This window comes from Glycine soja, chromosome 15 (genome assembly GCF_004193775.1).
Source record: "Glycine soja cultivar W05 chromosome 15, ASM419377v2, whole genome shotgun sequence".
NCBI lineage: Eukaryota > Viridiplantae > Streptophyta > Magnoliopsida > Fabales > Fabaceae > Glycine > Glycine soja.
In genome coordinates this window covers 10,931,995-10,949,941 of record NC_041016.1, presented here as the reverse complement: position 1 = coordinate 10,949,941, position 17,947 = coordinate 10,931,995, and the positions used below count along the sequence as shown (strand labels likewise).

The 17,947-nt window shown below is 29.3% G+C and overlaps 1 pseudogene; it reads left to right on the top strand.

The window, feature by feature from the left end:
* The first annotated feature begins 234 nt into the window (after nucleotides 1–234).
* On the top strand, nucleotides 235–2,732 carry LOC114385826 (annotated as a pseudogene).
* The last annotated feature ends 15,215 nt before the right edge of the window (nucleotides 2,733–17,947 follow it).

Below are 17,947 nucleotides of genomic sequence, written 5' to 3'. Positions count from 1 at the left end.
TAAGAGCCGTCAGCGTCAATGACCCAATGTTGTGTGCTATTTCTCTTATATATAAACAAACTCCATAGCATAGATCCTCTCCACCCTCCGGCATACATTATATTATATGTTGTAATGATCAACCACTGGGTTAGATATTGCAGAATATTCACACAGCAACCTCGTACCACCCCACACTCCTCATTCTCATTCATTCAGTTTTGTTCTACTTCGAGCGAGAGAGAGGTGCAAGAAATGGGTGTGGGCCGCGACATAGACGATCTGCCCAAGAACGACGCCAACCACACTGCCTTGACCCCGCTATGGTTCTTGGAAAGAGCAGCTCTCGTCCACCCCACCAGAACTTCCGTGGTGCACGGATCACGGCACTACACGTGGCACCAGACTTATCAACGTTGCCGTCGATTCGCTTCTGCACTTTCTAACCGTTCCATTGGTCTCGGCCATACTGTACGTAATTGATTCTCTTATACCCTCAAAATTAATTGTTTATGCGTTTTCATGAATCATTTTAACATGCATGTTATCGTTGGTGTTCTAATTTGTCTTTTTATAATCTTAGGCTATCATTCAATTAATTGGATGCATAAGATTTAGCTTGTTCACTTATCATGGATACATGTAAATACTACTGAATAAATTTGCATTCTAATTCATGCACGTACCTACCAGAAACCACATGTCAATCAATCTCTACTTGACATGTATCGTTTCAAGAAAGAATTAATAATACTTAATTATACTCCATTTGGGCTCATAGAAAATTAATTAACATCATTTGTTGTTGATGTCATAGTATTTTTCTAATGTGATGCTGCCTGCTGCCATAGGTGGCGGTTATTGCACCCAACATTCCAGCACTTTCATGAAGCTCATTTTGGAATTCCAATGGCAGGAGCTGTGTTGAACACCATTAACGTCCGTCTAAACGCGTCAGCAATAGCTTTCCTTCTTGTTCATTCATCCGCCGTGGCAGTGATCGTGGATCAAGAGTTCTTTCCCGTGGCGGAGGAGTCCTTGGAAATCTGGTCTGAGAAGAGCAGAAGCTTTAATCCTCCAATTGTAGTTGTCATAGGTGCTGAAAACTGCCACCCCAAGAATCTCATACATGCTTTGGCCAAAGGAGCCGTTGAGTACGAGAAATTTCTTGAAAGTGGGGACCCTGAATTCAAGTGGAAGCCTCCTCAGGACGAGTGGCAGAGCATTGCTTTGGGTTACACATCAGGTACCACTTCTAGTCCTAAGGGTGTGGTGTTACACCACCGAGGAGCGTATCTCATGTCTCTGAGTGGTGCTCTTCATTGGGGAATGAGTGAAGGTGCTGTGTATCTGTGGACTCTTTCCATGTTTCACTGCAATGGCTGGTGCTATCCTTGGACACTTGCTGCTCTTTGTGGGACAAATATTTGTCTTCGGCAGGCAAATTAATAGGTTTTGTTTGTACTTTGTGTTCAGCAATTGTTGGAGTGATTGAGACTAATTTTGTTGAGTGATATGCTGTTACATGCCTTAATGATCTTTTCCAACTCTAGCTTGAAGTTTGATGCCTTATTGATGGCTTCATTGACCACATTATTGTGAGTCTCTTCATAACAGTGACATGGTTGAAAAAGTAAATTAGTTCATATTGAACTTCAATAATTATTTTAACAGGAATCCAGAGTTGTTCTAAATCAATAATGGCTTGATGACTATTTTTTGGCTGGCTGACTAGTGATAATAACATTGTATTTTGAAAGTTTGAACATAATTTTTTTTGAATTTAACGATCATGCACTGATATGACTTTTAATATAGTTATTTTGTAAAAGTCAACAACCTTACCAAATATGGTGACCGGTGATTGAATAACAATGTTAGTAAATAGTCTTTTTTCTCAATTTTATTATATTTCAATGAACAATCCTCTGTGCCGCTTGAAGCAAATCTGGTTGAATAGGCTACTCTCTTTTTAACTAATACATGTTATAATGTCATATACTTATTTTCAAGAGTTGTTTTCTTTAACTGTTACTTAGAATACTGCTGGTGCAGCTCCTCCTCCATCTGTAATCGCCGCAATTATTATGACCCCTCCACCATATGTGCCTGGAAGCCAGAGTGGGAATCACTTCCTGTAGAAGAGCAAGGGGTTCGGTACATTGCATTGGAAGGCCTAGAAGTTATGAACACAGAAACAATGCAAGCAGTTCCTGCTGATGGCACCACTGTTGGCGAGATTGTGATGCGGGGCAATGCAGTGATGAAAGGGTACTTAAAGAACCGCAAAGCGAATGAAGAGGCCTTTGCAAATGGCTGGTTCCATTCCGGGGATCTGGCTGTGAAGCATCCAGACGGATTCGTAGAAATCAAAGACAGGTCGAAGGACATAATCATCTCCGGTGGCGAAAACATCAGCAGTGGCAAGGCCTGATGAGAAGTGGGGTGAGTCACCTTGTGCGTTTGTGACACTGAAGCCAGGAGTGGATGGTGCTACTAATCAGCAAAGTTTGGCTGAGGACATAATTAAGTTCTGTAGGTCCAAGATGCCTGCTTATTGGGTTCCAAATTGCCAAAGACTGCTACTGGGAAGACACAGAAGCAGTTGCTGAGGAATAAAAAAGGAGATGGGGCCTGTTAGGAAGAGCAAGTTGTAACTATGCCAGTGCTGTCACATTATGCTGATGGTTGTGCTCTGTGATGTGTGCCTAGGATTGCTCTTAATGCTGTTTATCTTTAACTGTAATAAAAGCTTGGAGAATACTACTACTAACCAGTGGCTTAAAGAATCAAAAAGCAAGTTTTTGTAAGATAGTATAATAATGCACTTTTTCTGTGGTTTTCAATATAAATCTTCCATTTATTTGATTAAGATACTTGGTAGTAACATTTTATTATCAGGCTCTGCTTATGATGGACCTTGTTAAACAAGAGCTACCTTTGGAGCATGCATTAGGAATTGTCTTAGATAATATCTGTTGAGAAAACTGCTTTATGTGCTGCACGTGACGTCCTTATAGTTTATTATTTCATTAATTCAGTTGTTGAATAAAATTTCCTAGTCAAAGTAGTGGTTATTAAATTCTAGGAAAGTAGTTCTTAAACTTTAAGAGAAAATATTTTTGTTTTATCTTACTTAGTTTTTCTGTTTTTGCTGCAAGCATTATAAATATATTGTGTTGGTAGCTGAATAAAGTAACTCTTCCGATTTGTTTCTCTCCAGAATATTTACATATTATTCTCTTTGTTTTTTTTTACATTGCCTTTATTCATTAAAAACCAACAATATCAAATTAGATGGACAACAGATTAAAGAAAGACTACCTGATTATCAGCAAGTCAATAAAAATTAATTACTAATGATCCATAGAGTAATAATTATTTGTACAAAAGAAAAGCTCTATCTTTTCCACAACCTCACAGTCAAGAACTTGGACGATACTTACTAAAAGTGTAGATGATAATGAAGTTGCACCTAGGCCCATTTTGCAGCTGCAAGATACAAAACTAAGTCACATTAGCAGTCTCTTCCTTCCTGTAAAGGAGTTATACACATGACCTCTTTCCCATAGTTAACTGTGACAAGTCACCCTTATTGTTTTCCCTTCCTATCCTTTGTAGTATATTCTTGCCAAATCTTAGTTCACAATTGATTTGTACCACCCATTTCCTGTTGCTTAAATCGGGCCTTTAAACTACGTGACCCTAACATCATACATGCTATTTTAAGAATTTATATGCTCTTTCTTTGTCATTTCATTATGGTGAGGAGCATATTATGGTTCTCAACTACAAAATCATCACAAAATATATTGAAGTTGGCAAAGATGTGTACTTCTCCCTATAAATAGTTGAGTTTTTCTTTTAATAAAAATGTAAGTAATCACAACGAGCTTTATCAAAGGCTTTAAACATCTTTAAGAAAAAAAAATGGATTCTTTTTGAGTAAACCCAAATTATCATTGTAACATCGTTTCTAAAAAATAAAATAAAATAGAAGAATGAAATACTTGTTAGTTGTTACTATTAAGTGAGGAAGAACATGTTATTGCTTTTAGGTTTAGAAGCTTTAGAATTAATGCTAGCTAAAAAACCAATGTGTACATAGTCTTCATAGGTGCACATACGTTTGAGTAAATCAATTGAAACTTTTCATTCATTTATTCTCCATGTAGTTGAACTAAGAAAGGCAACCTATACTGCTTACCTGCTTGACAACCTCCAAACACTTCTAAATAAACTTAAGTATTGAGCAAAATTTTGATTAACTCTTCTAAGCAAATCGAATGATTTTCAACAACTAAACTTTAACTAATAGGAAATCATCTTTTCACCATTTATACTTCAAGTAACTCATGATTATCAACAATATATGGTAGCTACACAACTCCCTACTTTCAATAGCAAAAAATAACCATTTTGAATCATTTGACTCAAACCCCACTACATATTTTGAGAGGTATGAGAATTTAGTGTATTAATGACTTTGGATGAAAACTATTAGAAAAATTCAACACCTTAAATAAATTTCATTAGATTAAAGGACTAGTCTGACTTCTGAGTTAGAAGTACCTTAGATTCAAAAAAGAAAGTCATCAATGGCTCTTAAACTATAGGTTTTACATAAAAGTAATTTGAATATTAATTTTGAATGATACCTATTTTTATTTTTTTTAGAATAAATTACATATTGTACCTTAGTCATTCTAATATATCTATTATTAGTTTTAGTTCTTATAATATGTAGACCATTTTCTTTTAATCCCTATCAAATATTTCAAGGACTAGGGGTTATAAGGTTGTCTTGGTGGTGAAGGATGAAGATTGTGGGTTCAAATATCTCACTAATAAATAAATATTTGCCAATAAAAAATATTTTAATGACTAAAAACATATTTAAGTATTTAATTTTTACCTATGATTTCTTACAAAAAAAATCACTCTTTTCTTTTGTCCCATAAAGAAAAGAATAGTCCGTTAAACAAGATCTATCTCATTTGAGGGTTCTCATGACTTTTACATTATTAATATGACAATCTAACCACTTGAGTTAATAAATCAATTATGTTAAAAAATAATTAATGTCGATATATATAACACTAAATTTTTTAATGTATATTTAATACACATATAAGTTTACATAATAAATTTTATAACAATTAATTTTGATCTAATAATTTATTTTTTAACATATATAAATTTTTATTAAATCTATATGTAAACTTATATTTAAAATTTATATATGTAAAAAAAATATTATTATATCAAAATTAATTGTTACAAAATTTATTATGTAAACTTACATGTATACTAAATATATATTAGAAATTTTAGTGGTATATATATCGACGTCAATTATTTTTTAATATAATTGACCTATTAGCTCAGTTGGATAGAGTGTTGTGCTAATAATGCAAAAGTCATAGGTTCAAGACCTGCATGAGTTAATAATTTTAAATTATTTTGTAAAATATATTTTTAATATAATATGGACCATACGGATTTTATGGATTATGGTATGGGGCTTATGGATTATCAATCCGTAAGTCTCATATGGATTCCAATCCATTTTATGTAAGGGTATTTTTGGTTTTTTCTCTTATTGCAGGGTGTATTGGAGAAAATGTTGGGTGCATGAAGAAAATATCCTCATCTGATCCTGATGGCAAACGGTTTGAGCCCATAATAGTTCAGTCCGTTTTAAATTGAACCCACCTAACACTTGCAGACAGACACCCACTTTATAATTTATATAGACAATTGTTTTTTTTTTAATCCCTCACTTTCAAATATATCAGTTTTTTGTTTTGGTGAATTTTCAAATATACTAGTTGTTCCTTATATTTTAATTACACACAAGATGCATTCCGTCACTTGAAGGTTGAAGCACATGTACAATTAAATGCAACTACACAGCATAAATACTCGATTTGCAAATTGTTTCAAATTATTATGAACCCAATTAAGAAATACGAAATAAAATCGGTTATGGTCTTATGGGCATATTCATTTGTTATTGAAAGAACTTTAATACTCGGCGTAGATCAGAAGAGGAAACCTTTAGTATAAACAAAACGGATTAAGTACGGTTCAATTATAAGATCAACCAGTTATCAATGTCAATTTGAAATTTGTTTTTACATTTTTCCTAAATGATTGTTGATCTCTTACTGACAAATGGCACCCAAGTGTGCTAGCTTTATTTATTATCTTGCACCAAGACAACTGTACTAACAAGTTCAACAGTACAGGCATTGGGGTTGTGGCATTCTAGTAGGTTAATTCAAACTCAACTGCCACCCTTTTGTAATGTTCCTTCCTATTTGTTATATTTTGAAAGAAGAATTCATTCATTTGTTTATTTATTTTTAAATTGTTAGCTAGTATTAATTATTATTTTCTTAATTACTCACTTTGTCTGTTTGTCAAGGAAGATAAAAAACTACGATACATGTGAAATGTTAAAAATAAAAAAATATGAGAAAAAAGATATATAAGAAATAGAAGAAGTATATTACTATGACAAATGTTAAGGGTACTCATTAGAGAAATAACTATAAAAGTATGAAAATCACTTACCAGCCTCTTGTTTTTAACTATTTAAAAGTATTTAATAATTAAGCATACTTGCTATATATATATATATATATATATATTTATATTTATATAGCCAGTACGAATGTTTATGTACGAATTCAATGCAAAATAGGATGGTCAATTTCATTTGATTGATTGAATAAAAAATTTAAAAATGAAAAAAAGATAAAAAGTTAAAGTTTGTAGTATAATTCTTTTGTCTACTTTTGTCCTGTACTATTTAGAATTTTCCTTAATAAGATGGATTATGTTCTAATTAATTTCTTTAGATAAGATGACCATATTAATATATTGACTATCTTTATGTTCATTATCCAGTTACTAGATTAAATTAGTTTCTATCTAGCGTAGAACCCAGTTGCTATAATGTGCTTCGTCCGGCTAATAGACTCGTAATCTTCCATATTGAACTTGTCTTACAAAACTCAACTAAAGTCCAGCTAGTCAGACTCAGACACGAACAACAAGGGTACCCAAATTCAACAGTTAATATTATTAATTATTAATTAGGTCTAAATTCTTTTACTAGTGCGTGACAATATAAAAGACAAAAGGCATCAAGAGATGTGAACAAAGACTAAATGTGGCTTTTCTTGAACTTGAAATGCACTTAAAGTCTGTGGCATGGGATCTCTAAATGACTCCCCAAAATAAAGGCCAATGGATTGAACTAGCCCTGCCCCTTGGAAGTGAAGTCATTTATAGCACATGGAAAAGGGGCCACGTGGCCCAGGATCCTAGGGCTTAATCCTGTTTTTCAGTTAATGTGTTATCAAGTTGGAGCAAAAGATTATATTAAAATAAAAATAAAGATTTCTCACATGGAAGGGATCTTATTTTGCAACTCCCGATGTGCATCTCCTATATGCATTATATGAACTAAGATAGTAAGATCCTCATCACCTTCATAAACTTAACCTCCCCACATTTCCCAGTAGAAAAGGGTCCATCGTCAATTGCTTGCTTTACCTTTACCTTAAGTCTTTCAAGCGCTGTTAAATTGCGGGTGAAGTAAAGATAATTATAATTATTGCAAGAAATATTAAAATGCTATTAATAGGAAAATAAAAGTTATGATAGATCAGGAAGCCAAATGTGGTTGCGATAATTATCAGTATGATTATATATATCGTGACCAAGAACATTATTCATATATTACATACACATGTATGTACAATTATTTTTTGGGGGATTTAATGTTAGAGAATTAATGTACGTGTGTGTGTTGATGGTTCATAGCCTTCATAAAATTCTAACAGCTAAGCCTAATAAGTAGGCACTGTGGTTGGTGGTCGGGTGCAAGAACCCCACCCTATCAGATATAAAGTCAGTTTGTCTTTTTCCTATTGGTTTGTTTCTTCTTAATTAATTAAAAATGGAGCTGACTAATTCTAAAGTGCAAATTAGGATGAAGACAACAAATTCTATACATACCAAAAAAAGAAAAATAATTGGTCCAATAGGTAAGGATTAAACTCAAACCCTATAACAACAACATGAATTCAAATCTCCATGGTGATATGAGAATTTTATTAGTAAATAATCATAATTTTTTTATAATATTAAAATCTATCTTACTTATGATAAGTTTTCAAAATCTAACTTATATAAATTCTCTTAAAAAGGGCCTTATATATATGTTAATCTAGCAAGCAAACTGAAAACTAAAATCTAGAAAGGATTATTATTAGCTAGGGCCTAGAAAACAGAAGAGATTCAAAATTTTGAAGTAGTGGAGTCCTAGCTACTTTGACTTTGATTAAGTGGTTGATTATTAGAATGTGTAAGTCACTTCTTCAAAACCCCAAACAGGTGGCATGCATGATCAAAGCCGTCCATTAGAAGAGCCATGATGGATATGAAGAAGTGACGTCTCGACGCGTCATAAGCCTTTGCAATTGCAAGTGTTCCCGCGTGCCCAGGAACACCGTTGTCACAGGCAGGGCCAAAAACATTATTTTAGTGCATTTGGGTGTTAAACATATATATAGTATTTGATTAGTTTAATAATGAGGGAAGTGGCAGTGATAAGCGAGTGTGAAGGGTTGGCATTTTAAGAGCCATATGAGTCATTGTTTAATACTATATACTACTATCATTAATTATTATTTGTACAATTAATAACGCATGATATAATATATAATTCTGATGTATGATTAAATTAGAGGCCTGCTTCACATGGTAGGGTGACAAAAGGCTTGTTAGAGTATTGATGAAAGAATCCCAGTTTAATTTTGTTCTTTTGTGGGATGTGTGTGATTGGCCTGTCATGCAGGAACGTGTTTGTCTGAACTCAATCCATAATAATTTTGATTTTACAAGATACCACTACTTATGCTTGCTCAGGTTTTGTGGGATGCACCTCGATCTTATTATAATATTATTCATTGATCCCTAGTTTTAAGAATCCTATTAAATCACTTCTTTGAATTGAAGGAGTTGGCCACCTTCAACAAAAATATTTTGAATCATGTTGAAAATCATTGCTTAATAATGAATATGATATATGGATTAAGATTTTAATTAATTGGTGTACGGATATACAGTATTGCATACTATAGGTTGAAGAGATATGTATAGCCAGAGAATGAAAATTAGTATATTAAGATGTTACTTTTACACTTGAGTTTTTATATTTCATTTTTACTCCCATCTTTTGCAAGAAAAAGGAAGAGAGAGATGCTCGCATTCTCCTTTTTGTCTTTGGTCTCTTTTTCTTAAGGAGGATATACATGTGAGAGAAGAATAACAAATCCAATTAAGTATATACAATCAATAAAAACGATACAGTTTCATTAAAATTAAAATTATACGTATATAGTTTTTTTTTTAAAAATTATCACATATTTTAAATTTACATAATTAAATATTTATAAAATTATTACATGAATGCATCTTATTTTTATACTTTTATTATTTTAACAATTCATTTAATTAGTTGAATTTTATACTTTTTTTTATCTCTCGTTCTTTATTATTATATAACTTTATGTTTTATACTGGGGAATAAATTTTGATAAATAATAGATGGAAAACCAATAATACAAGGGAAGTCTAAGTATATTAAAAAAGGTAATTAAGGATTTGCTGCATATATGTCGTTGAGTTCGTTTTGGATTATATTGTGATTTATGATGAGATATTTTTTGGGTACAGATAGTTTATGATGAGATGCTTATTATTATGAATATTTTGTTATTGATTATCTTTGGTAATATATTTTAGTGGGTTTTTAACTTTTTTATTAGCTAAAATTTGTTTGATCGTTTGATAATTTTTTTAATAATTTTTAATTTTTTATATTTTTTTATTTCTTATTATATCTATCTAATTTTTTTTATTATTTTTAAGTAACTTATAATTTTTTATAATCATTTTATACTTTTCAATTACTTGAACAATTAGTTTTACACAACATTTATTTAACAAGCTACTGAGAAGTTGAAAAGCTAATTTATTAAATAATAAGTGTTTGATAAAATTAGTTGTTAAAATAATTAAAAAATATAAAATGACAAAAATAATAAAATCATGATTTATTTAAAAAAGATAATAAAAAAACTAAATAAATATATTAAATATAAAAATGAAAAAAAATATAAAAAAATTTAAATCAAAAGTTAGCGTTTAAAAAAAACTTCAAGTAGCATCTAAAAAAATCATTAGAAATTAATAAGAAGCTACTAAAATAATTTTTTACTAAACAATCAAATAAATTTTTCAACAGTAAAAAAAATTTAAAATTACCTTAAATATCTTGATTAACCATTTATTTAACACATATTATCTTTAAACAAAAAGAAAATGAATAATTGATTCAATCTAAACGGTCAATTATTGGATTGGTTGGATTTTTTTTTCTTCTAAAAAACTATCCAAATCAAATTACGATATCACTCCTATCTATTTGTTCTTCTTTTTTGGGTGACTAACTATTTGTTCAATTATAATCATAGTTTTGAAAATGATCAAATGGAACGGTTGGTCTGGCCAAAAAAACTGGTGAATTAAGTACGCGCTTCAAACAAATCACATAATTGACTTTGAGAAAAAAGGGTAAAAAATTATTTCAAAGTGGATATGAAAATTTTAATATGACACTATTTTGATTTTTTTAAGAAAGTGAAAATAATCTAACAATATATTCTCTAACACATTTTTTTAGTTTGTAAAAAAAAAAAAGAAATACTCTTTTAATACACCCTCTATGTTAAAATTTATTAAAAATTATAAAATTATGAGTGAAGTTCATTAAATAAGAAATAAAACTATAAAATTATGATTTTTAATAAATTTTAGTTAATAAAAAACAGTATTCAAAAGAATACATTAAAAAGTGTTATTAGTAAATAATGTTTTTATTTTTTTGTTTTTATATAATATTTAAAATTATAACATTATGTTTCTTTAAATTTTATGTATGATTTAATTATCATTATTATTATTTTATTAATACCAATTCAAACCATCAATCTCTAACCAATGTCTTAATTAATTTAATGACCGGTTCGATTTTAAAAATATTGGTTATAACAATAAGATTTTTTTATTCTCCATTTTTTAATTGAATATTTAATTAATTTGTAAATCAATTATTAAAATTTTAGTGTCGAATTATATTTTAAATAAATTTGTCTCATATAAAGATTATATATATGTGAGAAATAAAAAAAAACGCGGGAGTTAAAATTCATCAATCTGTCATGTTTGTCAAGTAAGAATTAAGTGAAAATGAAAACATTTCCACCCATTATATTGTCTTACTGCTGTTTTCTAAATCCTTCATACTGTTAAACTAAAATTCATAATCATAAATTTCAAACTGAGGTGAAAAATATCAAAAGACATAGCCCTTTTACATTATACTATAATCATATAAACTTACAAAGAAAACTATAAAGAAATTTATACCAGAGAAGATATATCTTGAGTCACTACTATGACCTTTAATAATATCTTTTTTCCAAATACTTAAAATTTTTTTACTAAAAATCTTTGGTAATATAAAAAAATATCGTTAAATTATGAATAAATATTATTAATATGTTTTACAATATTTTATTAGATATTGTGTATAATCTATGTTGTTAAAGCCTTTTTGTGACACTTTTAGGTTTTAGCAACATGAGCTATACACTATAAAATATCACAAAAACATATTAATAATATTTATTTATAATTTGATGATATATTTTTAAATGTTGTCAAATACTTTTAACAATATTTTTATTAAGTGTTAGGAACAAAAAAATATTACTAAATATCACATATGGATGTAGTAGTGAGTATATATTGTATTATGTTTATAAACTATTTCAAGTTTGGGTTACCTCCGAGACTCTGCCTAGCGTCCTGCAATAAGAACATTTACTTCCATAACAGTCCCAAAACTAGTTCAAACAACAATGCTGGAGAAGAGGTGGTAATAAAGTTTGCCCTAACTCAGATAGATAAGAAAATGGAAATAACATAGATAGTGTGTAGAAAAAATCACAATCCTACACCTTTTGGCCACATTGTTGCAACTTGCCAATTTCTTTTGGCCTTTGCAATATGGCCGTTTGAAAAAAGCCAATTCATAATTATATGATGCATCTTAATATTAGAATAAAGATATAAAACAAAATCAGGCGAGTGGAATTGTTCAAAATGCACAATAAGTGATAAGTTATCTCAATTCTCAGCATAGTTAATTATCTTATGTACAAAACTTTTTTCCAATTAAATTCACGAGTAATTATATGTATATTGTGATGGGAAAATTTTGTCAATTGCCAAATTATAGACATTGGCACAATAATACTTGTGTTATTTCTCAAATGACTTGTGCTCGGGCGAGAATGATAAATTTTAAGGGTAAGATCGACTTTGAGTATTTTAATAATCTCATATCAAAACCTCAAATATAGTGTTTATAGTACAACTTTTACAAATGTTGTCTCCACTCATGATTATTACGCGGACCTCGATTACACCTTGATTTGAAGCCTAATCAACTTGTTAAGAAAAAGAGTATGGGTAATGAACAGTATGAGATGTAGTTGGCGTAATAGTGGCTCTTTTGGAGCATATGATATGAAAATCAAAATTCAGAGTGACAACTTGAGAAGAGAGAGAAATATAGGGGTAATAGTTGTCTTACCTATATATATGTAGTAGATTCTTAAAATGTCTCATCAAACATAAGGGGTCGGTGATTCTCTCCACGATCATTGGTCCATTGAAAACTTGAATCCTTCAAATTATAAACAAAATTAAGGCCACCTCTTTGTCCCCACAACATGCCCACATCATGGCTAGATATAAAAAAGCTTACACACAAGGGAGAAAAAAAATAAATCAAAACGTGACAAGGGGATGAAACGTTTCGAAACCACTTTGTCTAAAAGTAAAAAAAAATCAGAGCCTTCAAAAGTGTCTTATCATGCTTGTATCATTTTATCAACAAAATGATTCTTTGAGCATCATCTTTGAACGTATTCACAAGACTACACACAACTAGGACTTAACTTTTGGAACCAAACAAACGGCAGGGTCGACGTTAATATGACTCTTTAAGGATAATATTAAGCCTAGTTTATATTTATAAAACTTAGATTATGCTGGCTTTTCTCAATTTTATAATCTTTGTCCTTTATCATTCCGACATACTATATTAGTTCCTAGTTAATTGCATCCTACAATCTCATCATAATCACTTTTAGAAGTTTGATTATCCACAAAAAGCCATCCTTAAGCACCCTCTAGAATTGGCTATTAATTCTAATATTTCTTATACAAGCTTTCATGTTGTGACCTCAGAAGATAATGAAAAGAGACCCTGATTCCCATTAGCTTCTTAAATAGTTTATTTCCAAAGATTGAACTACTCTCGACCAAGAGAAAATTCAAATCAATATACTATGTGGCATGGAAAAGTCAGCTCATTTTGACTTTGAATGAAGTAAGTGGACCTGAATGTTCTCAAGCTCAAAAGAATTTACTGATTGATGGTCTTGATTTCCACCCATGCACCCCCCCTCATTTCATTGTCTTTATGGGCAACAAACTTTGCTTGTAGATAATATACTTCAATATTCTTTGATATAATTTATTGATGACATGTAAAAGTATTCTTAATTGAATGGCAATGATCACTCACTGGGATCAGCATGACTCCGCATCTACATGGCTACATAATTTATATACGTTTTGCATTTGTAAGCATGAAGTATATATTATCTCTGTGAATACTCTTAATTTTAATTTGACCTTGGTAAAAATTGTTCTTCAATGTTATCTCTTGTTGATTGATTGAGTTAGTAATATTCGGCCCGAAACCTGAAAATAAAAGCATTGGCCTAACATATTCTTTTAAACTAAAATGCTATTTATTAATTTTTTTAATATATATATTCTTTTTTAATTGTATAGGCCATGGCTAACGCTGCAAATATTTAGAAAAATAAGAATTATTAGCATTGGCCTAACATACACTAATTGATAGTTTATAATTTTTTTTTTATCTAAGCATGCCCACCTCCCTTATTTTTATTGTTTCCGACGATTGTTTAAAACTTAAAATAGTTTCCTTGATTTATCAACAATCAGTTGTTTCCTTTCCTAGTCACTCTGCGAATTGAACCTCCTTTCTTTTCTTTTCTTTCACTTGTTGATGGTTTTCTTTTCTCCCTCTTCTACCTAATTCTATCTTCTTCTTTCCTGTCTCTTGATGGTTTCTTTTTGCAGTGGTGGTAGCTCTATGTGTTGGCAACTCAAGGTGTTTTGTTGTGTGGTGGCTTTGTGCGATTTCAGATTTGGGGTGCGATGGCGTTTTGGGGTTTGGTAGATTTGGATTGTGGTTTGGTGTGGTGATTTGGGAGAAAAGGGAGAACATCACTGATAATGACACTTTTTTTTGGTTCAATTTTAACATTTGGTTGATGCAACCCAATTAGTTGACCTGATTAGCATTGAGCACGAGGTTGTTGCTTAGCCGATGATAAAGTAAAATTTTATATGACAAAAGAAAATATTATAATATATAGGATACATGATTTTGCCTTTCAAGAAAAATAGAAAAATTGTTAGAAAAGCAAAACTAAGATTGGCTAGTGGTAAGGAATTTAACAATTTGCATGTGAAGGAGTATTTATAAAACTCATTGATATAAAAAAAAAATCTCGCACACATATTATATATTTCCTAATTTTTAGAATTTCATATTTCTATTTCACTCTAGTGAGAAAATATTATTATGTTTTAAATAAATCTTATGAGTCATGTATAATTAATTATGATTTTTAGTTTTATGAAAAATATATAGATTGCATATTTCTATTTTGTAGTTTTTAAGAAATTTTAAATAATACAAATTAAGGAGCGTATACAAAATGTGTTTAAGAAATTTTAGCTTATTTTCTTGTTTGAGGATTTTTTTTTTTAATCTTTGGAACCAATGAGTTTTGGCACACTTCATGTTTAAGTCTTTATTGCAATATTAGATTGTGCAACAACAAGGATGTCAATTTTTTCTAGAGTATTAAAAACTAATACATATAATTTGGATTTAATTGTACATTATACGATTCAACTATCATTATTTTATAAAATTTACTACCTAAGTTTTTTTTTTTTTTTTTATATTTTATCATCACACTTTTGAATTTTAGTGTAGTTTACTGATTCCTTAAATGTGTAGCAAAGTTCTAACTTGTTCCTAAAAAATGATGTCGTTTAGTTGCTAATTTTTGTTAAACGACATGGTTTTGTCATCAACATAATTGTAAAATGCGTGAAAAATTAAAAAAATATGATAATAAAATGAGAAAAAATCTTGAGTGGTAAAATGTACAAAACATTAAAATATAATGATAAAGTGCATGGAAAAAAATTGAGTAGTAAACTTCATGAAATAATAACTAAGTGATAAAATATACAATTAAGTTAATGATTTAATTTTTTTTTTGGTCAATCAACACATTTGTAATTAACTTCCTAAAATCTATGAAGAAATATTTTTGAAATATGTAAGTCACATTGTGTAACACGAGTATTAAGATGAGATAATAATAATTCATCCCAAAACAATATTCTTTTCCTGTTTTTTTTTTTTAATGGGCCTGTTGTTTAGTCTCTCCTTTTAATGTTTGAAAATTTATTCATAAAAAAAAAATCGACAAAGTAAGCGATAAATAAATTTTCTATTAATGGTTCAAGATATATTATTATAGGTGAAGATTCGTGTCCAACATTTATTTTCAATATTATTTGAGTTCACATTTTAGTGTGTTGTGTTGGAGCAATTGGAACATATACAATATATCCCAAAATTCTTAAATGTGAAATCTCAAGTTCTTGGAAAAAAAGGTTTTTTATTTGGCCAAAAAACCAATTGGCACGGGGAAGAGTTGTGATAACTTTTTGACTTGATGGAAGTCAATATTGCACCATGTAAGAATTCATGTTCTCAAATAGAAATTAGAAGTTTTAATCTTACAAATAATGATCTTTTAATCTTAATAAATGATTATGCAAGTCCATTTTTATGTATGAACAAGTGTTATATGAGACTAATATAACAAGGAGTAAAAATAAAATTTGGATTTATTATTTTTTTAGTCTTTAAATTGTTTAGAATTTTAATTTTTAGTTCTTAAATTTTATATTATTTTTAGTCTTTTAATTTTTTTTTACTTTTAGTTTTTAATTTTTTTATCCTTACTTTATTTAGTCTCTTAAAAGACTAAAAGTAACGACGAAAAAGAAATTAAGAGACGATAAATAAAAATAAAAAATTCAGTAATTAAAAACATAAATTAATTTGCTTATATTTTTATTTTATTTTATTTTATCAGGCATCAAAAATATATTTTAGTTTACTTGATTTTTTTATTCATGAAGCATACTTCATATATATATATATATATTAAACAATTACATTAAAACCAGTAAACAGTTGCATTTTAATTTTTCTCTTCTTTATTGCAAGTGATTACTTAACAAAACAGGTAAAGATAGTTTCTAAACACTTTATAATTTTTATAATTGGTTTTTTGCTTATATCATTATTCTCTGAAGAAATTATTTATAATTTATTTTTTTACTTAAAAAAATTCTTTTAAAAAATAGTATTAAAATTCAAAGTTTCTATTCATTATACCGGTGTTTTCCATCGTAGCAGATTTCATAAGTACTGGGATGAATTATTATATTTAAGTATCCCTATAATGTTAAAGTTATTTTATCATTTTATTTTTATTGAATTTCAAAAGATTTTTCATTTGTAGGAGTGAGTTCTCAAGGGACAGTACTGTGTTAACATAAGCATATGGCTAAGGTGGTATATACTCCATTGTTTTTAAACAAAACGTTTCATGTTTGAAGTACTAAGAAATTTTTTGTTGATATGTTTTATAATGGATGTTCTTAACTCAAATAAAACTTCTCCAGTAAAATATTTTTGTTTTTTTAATTAAATAAAAAGAGACAGTGTTGTGTGAGGTGATGCATTCACATATACCTAAACAATTACCATGGTTAAAACTTAAAATTACATTATTCAATAATGAGGTTCGGTTAAAAATGAATTTCCTACCCTTAAAAATTAAATTCTATTCTATGAAATTGATAGAGAGAGACACACCAGAGAGAAAGAAAACGATAGTGACTGCAATTGCAAAAATGTTCAAAAGCCAGAAAGCAGACTTTACTAAACATGGATTTGATAGTAATTGAACATTAGCATCCCTCACCTTGCGTATGTATCTAAGTTTCGTAGCACTTGGATTATGTATTATCAATGATAATGCTGTCTTCGATGAATCTGTATTTGAATAATGCAGCTATGATATGCATGTTTTTGAAAGTGACACATATGTATATTTTACCAATCTAATTTGTGAAGGGGGAGAATCAGGAATAGACATTTGATATATATAGTGCTAAAATTGAAATGTTTATAGGATTCAAATATTTAATTGCAAGAAGACAAAGAAATGGTTTGTCTATTTGGATTCAAATATTTCAACATTACTTTCCATATTTAATCAATAATAGTTGAATCATAAGAAAAGAAAATTAAAATGAGTTAATTTTTATATATTATCATTCTGAATGTTTTTTTATATTATCAACTAATTAAAAATTATCTTAAATGTGATTTTTAAAATAATTATATTTATAATTAAATAAAATATTTTATCAAATATCTAATTCAATTGGTTAAATAAAAATAATTTACTACTCATTATTACAAAATGAGCATAATGAATAGTAAATTATTGACCATGATATAAAAATGTGAAAGTAATATATAAAAGAGATTAGAGAATGTCACTATAGCTATAATTAAAATATTTTTAATGGAATATGATTGGACAACTAAGTAGAT